This window comes from Pelmatolapia mariae, linkage group LG8, assembly GCF_036321145.2.
Source record: "Pelmatolapia mariae isolate MD_Pm_ZW linkage group LG8, Pm_UMD_F_2, whole genome shotgun sequence".
Classification (NCBI taxonomy): domain Eukaryota; kingdom Metazoa; phylum Chordata; class Actinopteri; order Cichliformes; family Cichlidae; genus Pelmatolapia; species Pelmatolapia mariae.
In genome coordinates this window covers 19,657,108-19,669,472 of record NC_086234.1, presented here as the reverse complement: position 1 = coordinate 19,669,472, position 12,365 = coordinate 19,657,108, and positions in this window count along the sequence as shown.

Here is a 12,365-nt window from a genome sequence, read left to right as displayed (position 1 = left end):
GTAAACTAATGAGTAAACTAATGAGTCTTTAAAATGACTATGGAGGAATTTTGGCCCACCCTTCTTTGCAGAGTTGTCATGTTGGAGGATTTTCCAGTATGAACAGCCTGTTTAAGGTCATGCCAATGCAGCTCAATAGGACGTCCAGACTAAGCCACTCAAAAACCTTGTTTTTATTTGTCTTTGCTGATCTGAAACTTAAGTGTGAGAATCTTTAAAAGGCAAACATTTTCATGACTTATATGACTTCATCTAGTGCATTTCTACATGTAAGTCATGCCTGCATAAGCAAATAATAAGAGTGAGGGTCTCCCTTATAAAAACAGTCTAATTCCACTGTGCCACCGATTTCCGGTAAAACCTGAAAGTGAGAGATTGTTAATTATTAAAACAATGGCTAAGCACAGAAAGTGAAGACTTCGTGGTAACGTGCTCCCTCTAGTTTTTCCAGGCGTATGCAGCACGGTGTAATTTGCATTAATCAGACAGGCCCTAAGAATAAACTTTTCACAATCATTCTGGTGATAGTGATTGTGGCATTTTCATTTTTTTTCCAATGACACTTGCCCAGGGCAGACACCGCACAGGAGCTCTGTTGAATTATTGCTGCTGACAGCTCAATCTCTCTCCATCATAATCAAGGAATATCATCAAAAGGGTTTTGACACACAAAGATTAATATATAGGAATGTGTTATTGATGTAAAATGCATGGATTTAATGAAATCAATTCTATTTTTGTCTGATTTACTTTAAAAAAAATCATTTAAGGCTTTATTTATACATTTTTACAAAATGTTAAAGTCCTGCATTCTGTCACACTTACTGCATGTTATTAAAAATCGTAAACAAATTTAACCTTGCTATGCCTCTTTACCCCTTATCTTAGCAAATTTTTCCATCATTAATGCTTCTTTATACAGCGGAAACCCAGAAAAGCTCTGAAATCTCCCCTTCCTTCTCTTCCTTCTTCCACAGCTTTGTCACTAAGCAGCCCAATTACATTATTCTCTGAGACTCCTGTCTGTTGCAGCTATTTCAGGCTTTGGAGCCATTCCTGTTCATTTCATTTTTGCAACTTCGTTTCTTGTCAGCAGGGATTAAGAATGTGATATTACTGTACTCACACTGGCTGCAGTAGTTGTGAAAAGTCCTTCTTGTTCTTGGGCCCAGCTGGTTGGTGATGGTGCATACTTGTTGGGGGTTGATTCACTCTTGGACAGTGTGGAAATAACGTCTTACATTTACATGTAAGGATTTTGAAGCCTTAATTCTTTTTGCTGTTCTTTCATTTTTGGGGCGATTGTTGCAGAACATAATTGGTGCTTTTGCGTAGACCATCATTTCTGGTGTCCACTTACTGGTAGGGATTTTTTTTCAAGAAGTAAAATGCTATTTATACATATAGACTCACATCTGCCACTTTACACCCTGCTATTACAACGGTGGACCCCATTTTGCCCTGAGAACTGCCCTAATTCTTCATGACATAAATTTAAGGTGCTGGAAACATTCCTCAGAGTATCTGGTCTATATGTGCTTTATGGGATTGAGATTTAGTGACTCTGGAGAGCATGTGAGTACATTTAACACTGTCTTATTCAAGCAGACAGTGTGAGATGATTTGAGCTTTGTAACATGGTGTGTTATCCAGCAGGTAGCAGCCATCAGAAGATAGTACACTGTGGTCATTAAGGCATGGACATGATCAGCAACACTACTCAAATAGGATGTGGTTTTTAAATGATACTTAGCTCATACTAAGCCAAAAAAATATCCCCCACATCATTTCACCACTACAACCACCAACCTGACTGTTGATACAAGGCAGGATGAAACCAAGCGTTTATGTTGTTTACACAAAATTCTGACCCTCACATCCAGATTCATCAGACCAGGAAACACTTTTGGATTTTGGATGGATGTTGGTGAGCATATGCAAGCTGTAGGCTCAACTTACTCATTTTCGCTGACAGGAGTGGTCCTTGGTGTGATCTTACTGCTGTAGCCTCTGCATCTGCTTCAGGGTTTGAATAAGTTGTACATTCAGAGATGCTCTTCTGCATACCTTGGTTGTAACCAATTATTATTTGAGTGACTGTTGCATTCCTAGCTGTGCATGATTCACAGTTAAGACTATATTTTATATACCTTAGACTGAGCCTTGGTGAAATCATCCTCCCTCTAAATCAAGTTGTTTTACCTCTTTTCCCTGTAAGGCGACCTTCTGATTGGCTGTATCTCATAATCAGAAGGGTTAAACAGCAGGTAGGTGGGGCTGCTGCACATGCTCACAGTCAGAGCTCTGTGCCTAAGACGCCCACATTAAGAATATCCTGTCTCACTGATGTCATAGAGTAGAAGGAACCATATAAAAGTGAGCATTTGGAGCATATAGAGCCTGAGATATTGGTTAATACAGATTACTTGAGCATCAATTGTTTCAAAAATTTAAGTAAAACATGACATACATTAAAATCTCCACTGTTACATTCAATCTTGTTAGAAATTCCTGTCGTTCCTATTAAGCAAAGTTTTTCTCTTATGGCACACATATGTCCAAGACACAAAAACTCAACAATAGTGTCTTCCACAGTATCTCCACTGTCACAAGGGCTATGATTTAATGTGAGGACACACACTATTAATGCTTTTACATAATGATTTCTTCAGCTGCACTTAACATTTCTCTGTCTCCACCCCTTACTCCATGTGGCAGGTGCTACATCAAGCTCAGGAAATGAACAATGATGGAGATTTAATCTGAAGAACACCTTCAATAATGTGCCTCTTATCCTACGCTAAGAATTGACCTCCACTTATACACTGTATCTGCTGCTTCGACTTAGTAATTAGGTAACAAAAGAACAACAGGCAACAGTTCTGAATGTCTATGCATTTATTAAGATTGTGCAGTTAGGTCTGGAAATGTTTGTACACTCACCAAAGCTGTAGAATTTATTTCCACTTCACACAAACACTACAACTGATTTAAAAAGAAACCATCAAGATGTTATTAGAGATTTTCAGCTTTAATTCAAGGAGTTGAGTAAAAAATAAATAAATACACTGAATGTTGAGAACTTACACATGTTGTTATGCAGGGTGTTGTGTGCAGTAGTGGTGTGTATATTTATGTGTAGTGTTACTCTCTCCGATGACTTGGGTCCCGCCCCTTTCCCGTACGCTGGCTCCACTCAGCAATCAACACTGCAGTATAAAGGCTGTGGAGACAAGGTGTGCAGCCTCAGTGGGCTGGCTCTGGCAGTGCTGCAAGGTTCTCATGCTAGTGAGGAAGTGTGTTACACTGAGTGGTTGCTGTTTTTTGGCTCCTAGGTTTCAGAATGTGTGGCTTCTTTTGTTTTGTTTTTCTAGATTTTCTTGGCTTAGCTTTCTGTTAAAGCTATGTAAAAAAAAAAATCTTGTTTTATTTGGGAGTTTTTTGGTTTGATCCTCTTTTCATTTGGATTCTTTGAATTTGAAAAAACACAACACAACAAATCATCATCATTTAAACATTAATCATGTTTGGATGCCGTGGGTTTGGAGCATTCTCCATAATGTTTTGGACGAAGAAACATCTCTTGTAGTTCTGCCTCTGTATACCACCACAGTTGATGTAAATCAAACAATCAGTATGGGATTGAAGTGAAAACTTTCACCTTTAATTAATATTACATCATGAACCATTTCAAGAATTCTCCATGCTTGTTCCTAGCTGTTATTTTGGTACAAGTATGATCTTATTTTCATGTGTTAAAAGAATGATATTCCAGAACTGCTCTGTTAATCTGGCCTTCTTCCTTTTGCTGTTATGAGTAGTTTTTCACCTAGTCTTTAACCTTCTCTATGTTCTCATATAAATTCTTTTCTTTATGGCAGATGTTGATAAAGATATGGCTGCCTCTTCAATATTCTTCAGCGTTTATTTGGCTGGAGGTGAAAGAGTCCTGCCATCGTTCATCACTGAACAATTTTCTTCTGTTTTTCTTCTACAGAAGCCTATTTGACTTTCATTTACATCTGTGACTTTATAATAACAATTTTTTGTGACATGTAAGCATATTTAGATATATGATTGAGGAAAGTATGAATAAAGTAACCCATTAACAGCTGATTAGCACCTAATACTTTTAGTTAAGATTATTAAAAATCATAACTCTTTGTCTTTAAATGTCCCATGGGTAACTGCAACAAAAAGAACTCGAGCAAGACATTGTTCATTAAACAGTTCAGTGCAGTATCCTCATTGATGACAAATATTACAACAACACTCAGTGGTGGCAAAAGTATATGCATTAGTCAGTTTGATAGAAACACAGATTCTTGTGTTACAAATCCTTTTTAAAGTTGAAGTACAGATTTAACCTTGTTGCTCAAATAGAAATGAAAAAGGACAAATTCTGAAAAGTATTTAAAATATAAAAGTAAAAAGTATCCCTGTAGATAACTTTTTTAAAAGAAGTTGTTCTGCAAAACTGCATCTTATAGTATGATAAATATGAACCAAATTCCCTGTGAACAGTTTTACTTTTAGCTAGAAGACAGTTTCCTGTGTGACAAACTGTGCGCGGTGTGTATTTGCTGATGTTTGTTGAGCTGTTTGAAATGTTGCATTAAGAATTAGAAATGCTATCATTAATAGCTGACAGCAGAGTCATTCTCCTGATAAATTACTTGTAGAAAAATGCTTGGATTGGCTGAAAGTCTTCGTGTACAGCCCTGGAACTTGTCTGCTTGCTTTTCACGAGACTTTCATTATCTAATGTGCAGTGCTGGGGGTGAAAGTCGGGTGTCTATGGTTCCCTGTGTCCTCACCTAAGAAAAGCACCTGTCTGATTTTCCACTGATACCCTGGGGGTGAGAAATTAATCAGCTCAGGATCCAGTGTCCCCACAGCCACCCCTCCCTTGGCTGACCCTGACCTCAGCTTTAGCCCAAGTGACACACCATCCCTGTGGTGATCGAAAGCTCTCAACTCCTTTCGCATTAGTGCGAGTATATTTACTCAAACACTCTTAATATCGTTTTGAAGTACATGTGCTTTTCTACACTATTTCCTTCCTAACGTAAGAGACTTTAGTATGTCAACTTTAGTAAGAGACTCAATCAGATGGAAATATAGCACCGCAACACATTTAAAATCATACAAGCACAGTAGTCCCATATTTATAGCAACCAAGATTATCTAGGGTGGGTCACTGGAAGTGAGTTTGATTATATTAATGACAAGATCATAAGATAGTAGGTAGCCATAGCTAATTAGCTCGCACATTTTTAATCCAATCACATTTGAATTATAAATCCTCCATATTTTGGTTCCAAGGAGCTAAGCCTTTTTGCCATTTTTAAAAAGTGGTCTTCAGTAATAGTTGTCTTTTGAAGGCCTTTGAATGTTTTTCTTTGGCTGTTTATTACTCACTTTCAGTCCAGGCCTTGTAGCTGATCATTTTCAGAGGAATGCTTTTCATTTGTTAAGCCACTTAACACTGACCTATGAATCATTCAAGCATAGAAAGGTACCTAACTCAAGGGATGAAACAGTGTTGTGTCTATGTGTATTAGAAAACTTAGAAAATAATAAGTTTTAAATGTTTTAGACACTTTGTTACTAACATAATTTAACAAGCATAAAATATTTTAATTGGAAAAACTATCTACAGCAGATGAACTCTCTCAGAAAGTTATGTCAGTAAGAAACAGAAAAACTCCCCAACAAAGACCTGACACAGAACCTGAAAGATGTACCTTGGTCTCCAGTTGATCTTTCTGCTGTTCACTGAAGCCTCATCAGAAATGGTCTCAGTGGAAGGGTGGGGCTTCCCATGTCAAGACTTCCCATTCTTAGGGAAGGGAAACAAGGAGAAAAGGCTGAGGTATGCCACATTACACAAGAACTGGACTGAAAGTGGCAACAGGTCTGATGAAGTGATGAATCCTGTTTTTAAAAATTTTGGTTCAAATCATCAACAGTGTATCCAGAGAAGGTCGGGTAATGTAGAATAAAAGTAGACTAATGAGTGCCTACAATCATAATCTGTGTAAAACACAGTGGAGGTTCTGTCATGGTTTGGGGCTGTATTTCATCCAGTTGTGTTGGAGCTTGACAAAAATAATGAATGCAGAAAAGTATTATCAAAGTTTGGTCCACTATGCAGTGCCAACTAGAAGACACCTGATTTACAAGGATTTTTTTCAGCACAACAATGATCCTAATTTGTTGTGCTCCTGAATTTAATAACTTGCAGTGGTACACTATCAGTCATGGATTGGTCTCCTCAGAGCCTGGACCTCAACATTATTGAAGCAGAGTGGGATCATCTTAACTTAACAAAGAACAGAGGCAGCCAACATCCAAAGAAGAGTATTGAGTGCCCTTCAAGAAATGAGTTCAGGTTGTGTTGAAGAATAAAGGTGGTCAGAATAAATACTGACTTGAACTGGACAAATTCTGCATTTTATACTGTATTTACATTTATATTTACAAAATATAAAGAAATAAGGGGTGGTTCAAGATTTTTGCACAATACTTTAGTTTTTTACCATTTCATCCTTGCAGTTGTGTAAAGGCAAGAATTCTCCACAAGAACATAATGAACATAGTGAAGTTTTAGTATTAAGTATTAGTGATTTGAAACTGATATAGCATTGACAGACTTACACTGCAGTTACATTGTTACATGTTGTAGTGTTTTCGGGTTTGGGGGGGGGGAGCTCAAGGGTTGGACTTGTCACATGGCTGAAAATGAATTGTTGCACTGTAGAACAATGTAAAAGATCTTCCATTGACATCTTGAGAAATCTTGTGTCCAGCATGCTGTCAGCTTATTGAATGCACTGCCATAGATTCTGGAGGAAGAAGATGTAACAGGAGCCGTCATTCTGAAAATTTTGAACACCATGATTTTTATCAAATCTAAGTTGTCCCCTTTCCCTTCACCGATACCGAGAAATAGACTAATTCAGCATTTTTAGCTGTGACACATTCAACACCTGGCATCTTAGGTAAATAAGCATCTACAACGACAGCTGGGAATGCTTGTTGATTTGTGGAAAAATGCTAATGCGAGTCCCGTTAAACCAGATAAGTGCAGAGCAAGATTTTTCCTTGTTCATTCGTTTCAGGATTTAGGCCATTCAGGTACTCTTAATTTATCCACATAAAACACTTAATGACTGTTTTTTATGTAAGCCACCCTTAGCTTTAGTGCAGCTAAAGCAGTGTTCCCACTTAATGATGTAATGTTGGATAAGAGATGGCAAAATTCATTACGACACATGTGGACATGACACAAGTTGAGCCTCTCTCTTTTGCTGAACTGATTATGTCTTCAGGGGCTCTTGGTTCTGTCTTTGTGATGTTTATATATATTAGAGATGGTTTCTTCACAGTAAAATCAAATAATCCCTTGCATTTTCTTGTGGGTTAGCTTACATTAAGAACGAGTAGTCAGCAGATAAATTGTGACCTCATCAGAGCTACTGTGTATGTTCACACATTTTTTTTTTTTTTTTTTTTGCTTCTCCAATCTTGTTTTTGGAGCAGCGATGTGACTGGACAGTTAAGAGCTGGTCCAAAGAATTAGACATGGTTTCAGAACTGAATGAAACCAAGTGATACTAGACCAAAAACCAGATCTCATACTATCATGTAGTACACAGAGATAGAGGAGAATGAAGGTAAGATCTTTATACCGCTGTCTTGTTCTGTGTGTGCAGCTTCTTTAATGGTTGCATTTATGCGTTTACATGCATATAGAGACTGTGTGCACATGCCGCTATTTGTAGCAGGTCTAGCTCCTTGGGAGCCCACCCTCCATCTGTCGATGCTACACAGCGGAGCCCAGCGAGGCTCTAATTTTACCCTAAATTTACCAGCAGCTGACCTTTTTTTCTCAGCAGCGTCATAGATGCTCATCACTAAGCATCGAAGACTTTGTCTTTGCCTTCTCGCTCATACTGTCTACTTTACTTTCTCCCTCATTCCATCAACATACACTCAGGAGGACCATGCTCCTTAAGCACTTATGTGCTTTCACACCTACACACTCATCTGTAATGTCACCAGAATAGACATAAGAGACAGTAGATTAATGCTAAATAACAAAGAGCTTTTGGAAGTTATAGATATAATTGGACAACTTAAATGTCATGCGGAACAGGAGGTTGAACAAATATTCAAGTGTGTTGTGGTTTGACTGGTATGTTGAGGTGATGCAATAGAGGCCTGTGGCCTTGGAAAAATGAATTAACCAGTGGGGCATATGGTAGATTTTTGCAGGCATATGGTGAGATGCCATTTGCCCCTCTAGCTCGGGGCCTTTTTGGAGAAAACTGCAAGATACCATTCATAAGACTGGGTTAAGAAGCTCAGCTTTACACGTTAGAGTTGAGAGTGAAGAGGATGTGCCAGGACCATGCACTATGCTATGCTAATTTTTAAAAACATTAACTTAGTGCGGCTTCTTTTTTTTTTTTTTTTTTTTGGTATGTTGTTTCTCTAAATGGTGAATGTAGTTGATTACCCCTTTATGTTCTTATGGATGAGCAAGCTGCCAATTTTATAGTCACTAACACAGCAAGAGAGGTTTGAACTCTAAAGGAAACAGATGATCCTTTCCTCTTTAGTCCCGGAGATGCAGTGTTCATGTTTTCCAAATAATCTTAACATCTGGCTTCCTATTTGTGCGAGAAATTTTTAACCTGCATTTGTGGATGGCACGGTGAACTGGTACGGTAAAAAAATAGTAATTTCCGGATGTTTTCCTGAGAATGTGGGGTGATTTTCATGTCTGTTTTTAGTGTAGTCCCTCACAGAAATTTCTCCGGATTCTCTGAATCTTCTGATGATATTATGTACCGTAGATGATGAGGTATTCAAAGTCTTTGCAATTTTATGTTGAGGAACATTATTCTGAATTGGTTCACAATTAATAGATGCAGTTCTTGTGAACCTCTTTCCATCTTTGCTTCGGAGAAACTCTACCCCTCAAGAATTTCGCCAAAACATTTTTATAGCCACTCTGTTACTGACCTGTTGCCAATTAAATGAATTAGTTGCAAAATGTTCCTTCTTTTTATTGCCGCTTTTCTTCCCAGCCTCTTTTCCGCCCAACTTTGCTGCGATCAAATTCAAAATGAGCCAATATTTTAATGAAATAATGAATGTTTCTGAGTTTGAACATTTGATATGAGATCATTGCAGATCATTGCATTTTACTTTTGTTTCTTTTATTTCCCAAATTGTTTGGCAGTCAGGATTATGTGATAGCAAAATTTCTTCCATTCATCTTTTACCCAATTCAGGTGACTCTGGAGCCTAAGCTCCTGAAGTAAAGATTAATTTAACAATAATCCTAAATGCTGGCATTGCTTATTGTTCCCACATGCCAGGGCAGCATGTTGGTAAAGTGGTTAGCAAGCCTGCCTCATAGCAATAGAGCTGTGTTTCAGTCAGCTGTTTTTTGCACAGGTGTGGAGAAGCAAAAGATGCCTTTTCAGTTAATTAAAAAACAACAGATTATCACCTTTCACGTTTTCACCAACTATTTAATTATCTCAGCTCTGTGGATTCAGATTGTTTTTGCAAATCAATATTTGCTCTTCCTAATTGTCCGTTTTAGAGTAGATAAGGACAGGAGTACAGTTCAACAATATTCACACCCATATATCCCTTGGCGTTGGTGTGGTAATACCAATTGTTCTCAACTTTGGAGCTTTTCAGGTTAGGTTCAGCGTTGCATGGCAGTAGCTGATCGCTAGGCCACGGCAGTGTCGTTGCGTCAGCTTTATTCTCCGCTGAGGCTTTACGCTAATTCACTGCATCCGATCCTCCAGCAAGGCGCTCAATGGCCCCGCTCACTGGCTCCAAAGGCCAAACATTTCTCCCTTTGTTCCCTTGAGAGAGGCCGGATTTAAAGGGTTGGCAAGGGAAGGGAATGATATTCAGCAATTTTTTTTTCTTTTTGGATTGCTATTGTTGAAGTGAGTGAAGTTCACCACCACTTTTAAATCTTTAGCGACAATCTGGTAGAGTAGCGTACGTAACTAATAAGAATGTGTATTTGTGTATCACTGACCTGGGATAAGACACAGGGATTCACTTTGGCTTTGGTGAGAGATTAGTCTTTTTTAGTTGCTATCCCTCTTTAACAGCTCTCACTGTGGGCGTGTGGATTCGAAGTGAGAAATAGACCGAGGCTGTGTGAAAGCCAGCCCTCATTTTAGTTATGGGAATCACGTAATGTTGAGATACAGATTTATCAGGTACACTGATTCATATCAATCACTCGTTTTGAACTACAAACACACACATTACTAGAGACTAGGTTTATGCTGATGAAATATTGATCCCATAAGAAAACATTCTCACTGTTTAGTATGTTTTGTTCCTGTGTTGAGTATATGTCATTTTTCTGACTCAGTACTCAATGTGGCACTTAAGCAAAAAAATCAAATAAAACAAAACAAAACTGGCATTTTGAAATATTATTAATGTTGTTCAGCAAATCACAGCATGCTGAATAATATTTGGAGCTGAATAACACACACACATACACATATATACACATATATACATATATTGCAACCATGTTCAAGTACAAGTTACTATCTTTGAAATGGTTCTTTCAAAAACGAGGTCCAGATCTGTGGAGCCAGTTGCCATCTTCATAGTGACTTGAATGCATCAAGATGGCAATTAAATGGAGTCAATGCTATCATTGTGGTATCAGTTTGTGATTGAATGTGTTTAAGTTGGCAATTACCTTCAATCTGCAATCTATACGGCCATCGACTGGAATAAATCGTCAAAAATCGTGAATCTGTTCTAAATCTTTTGCCACCTACATAAACAGAAATTCATATTAACCAGTCAGTTTCAGAGTCCTGCCAGAATCTCATAGATCTGAAAAAGAAATTCAAAAAATTTCTCCACAATAATGACAAAGTTGGTGCAAAGTAGTGATTTAATTGCAAAATTACATTGTTGCTTGGCAGCCTTGGTTTTATAAAGGAGTATTACCAGGATACAACAACCAGTCACCGGTGCAGACTGACCCAGCTGGACTGACCTGTAAAGTTAACTTGCAATCAAAAGTGGTGGGCCAGAGATTAGGGTGTTGCTACTTTCAGTTGATCTGCAACAGCCACCGTTTATTTACAGTAGTGTTAATTGAGCCATTAAATAGTTGCTATTTAAGACCTTTACACAACAGAAAAATAAAATTAGTTCAATTAAATCACTGCATTTGGCAACAAGTGCACTAGTGACTCAAATTGCCCGCCGGGACTGAATGCACAATGATATGAAAATAGTAAGGTATTACTCTTTTACCTCAGACACAGAGCTAGGCACTGCTCAATTTGAGTAGTGTCAATCTGAAATTATTTTCCTGTCTGCTCAGATGTGGTCCCAACTCTCCTAACAAGAGCTCAAACTGTCCCGCTGACAATTTGAAATATGTACGAAAGCGGCCGTGATACAGCTTCAACTCCTGGATCAAACCATGAAATGTTCCATGCTGCTCATGACAGTTGGATGGACCCAGAATCTCAGTTTCTTACTTTTCTTGTTAACAGTCAGAACCAGCTCATCATGGCTTAATATTGACTTCATCTGTTTTGACAGTGTGTTTTTAAAGGGCGAATTTTCTGTAAAAACGCAATAATTTAGCCTTACGTGATAAGTTTGGATGCAGAAAATTCAGGATTTCGTGATGTTTTTTCGCAACACGTTCAGTGTGAAAAAAAAATGCTACAACAATTTTAATGACCAAAACCTGAGCACAGACTTCTTGGACAGGTTATTAGTACAATGCATAACTGCACAGAGGGTCATGTTATTTGTGAGGTAATATCATTAAAATGCTCCAAAATATAAAAACACCACAATCACAGTTTAGGGTTTCAGTTCAGTGGCTTGATTAAACAAACGTGAAACCTCGCAGACATCTACCAACTGCAGTCATTTGTGTCAGCATTCATTTTTCACTCACAGCGGTGTAATCGAGCCCAATTTTTAGCCCTAATACAATCTAAACGACAGCTTCATTATTTAGCCCTGGAGGATGGCGTTTGGAAACTGATGAACAGTTCACACAGCCATAAACAATTCCTCAAATGGATTTAGGTGTAAAGTTGTAGCTTTTGAGCTTTCTTTAGATGACTTGCATTTAGTTTTAGTGCGTCTAATCTCGTGACTTTAAAAACCTAAAGCTGCCCACTCATAATATTATCCAATTCAGGAGACACTGGGAGGGGATGCTCTCATTACAGCAGTACGCCTCCTGAGTGAGCCCTCCTGTCACCATGAGGTTCAGACCCACAGCACTATGAAAGAAAAGGTGCAAACTGCCACTCAGCACT